This window comes from Orycteropus afer, unplaced genomic scaffold (genome assembly GCF_000298275.1).
Source record: "Orycteropus afer afer isolate SDZICR_OR568_19922 unplaced genomic scaffold, OryAfe1.0 scaffold00130, whole genome shotgun sequence".
Taxonomy (NCBI): Eukaryota; Metazoa; Chordata; class Mammalia; order Tubulidentata; family Orycteropodidae; genus Orycteropus; species Orycteropus afer.
In genome coordinates, this window is record NW_006921717.1 from 4,046,568 (window position 1) to 4,047,801 (window position 1,234).

Sequence of the window (1,234 nt, forward strand, 5' to 3'; positions counted from 1 at the left end):
GGAAGTAGGAAGAGAGCATTTACATTGTGGGGAATTGTAGCCAATGCCATGAAACAAAATATGTATGAACTGCTGGATGGAAAATGAATTTGCTCTGTAAACTTTCACCCAAATGACATTAAATTTTTTTTTTTAAGTCCTTTTAATAAATTTTTTTCCAGTTGTTGTCAAGTTGATCACCTGTCTTCCAAGGCACCCCTAGGTAGACTCAAGGCCAATGTGCTAACCATGTGCACTAACCAGGGACTCCTTTTAATAAAATACAAACCCCTTAACTGTGGGTGTTTATCTTAGCTCGGTCTGTCATCATCTTGCTTCCTTGTTTACAAGCAGACCTCAGAGATTTGATACCATCATCAAAAAAAGAATATTGCAATAAACCAAGTCACACGGATTTTTTGTTTACCAGTGCATGTAAAAGTTGTGTTTACTGTAATCGGTGAAGTGTGCAATAGATTATGAAGAAGTTTGAAATACTGTGAGAATTATCAAAATGTGACACAGACAAGAAGTGAGTGCATGCTATTGGAAAAATGGTGCCTACACATTAGCTGCACGCAGGGTTGCCACAAATCTTCAATTTGTGTGTGTGTGGGGAAGCATTATCTGCAGATGTGCAATTAAGCGAAGCACAATAGAACGAGGTATGCCTGTATTTACTTCTTGAACTTTCTCCACCAGAAGGTCAGTGCGTCCAGAACAGAGATTTTGTCATCCTCTTTCACTCGCAAACCTGCAGCCATGGTTCAGGGTCTGACACTAATCGTGTCACTCATATTTGTTGAATAAATAAATGGCTTCCATGCCGCACAGTCGGGCCTGGATGATTTCTCCAGCCACAACCCTGGCTTGGTCATTCCATCACCACCAGTTCTTGCAGTTCTTCCGTTAACCCGACTCCTTCCTGCCACCAGGGCCTTCACATATGCTGGCTCCTCCCCACAGGACCTCCCCATGGTGTCCTTCCTTCCGGGAGGAGTCTGCTTCCGGTCAAATGGGATGCCTAGCCATGTGACTTGCTTCCGCCAATGGGATTTGAGCAGAAACGGTGTACACCCGTCTGAGCGGAAGCTTGAAGCACTGCCACTTTTCTTTTCCATCTTTCCGGGGCCTGATGCTGTCCTAGGTTGGGGCGGTATGTTTAAGCTGGATCCTGGAATAAAAAAGATATGGCATTTGCTCTGTAAACTTTCACCCAAATCACGATAAAAACTGAAGGAAAAAAAAAAAAAAA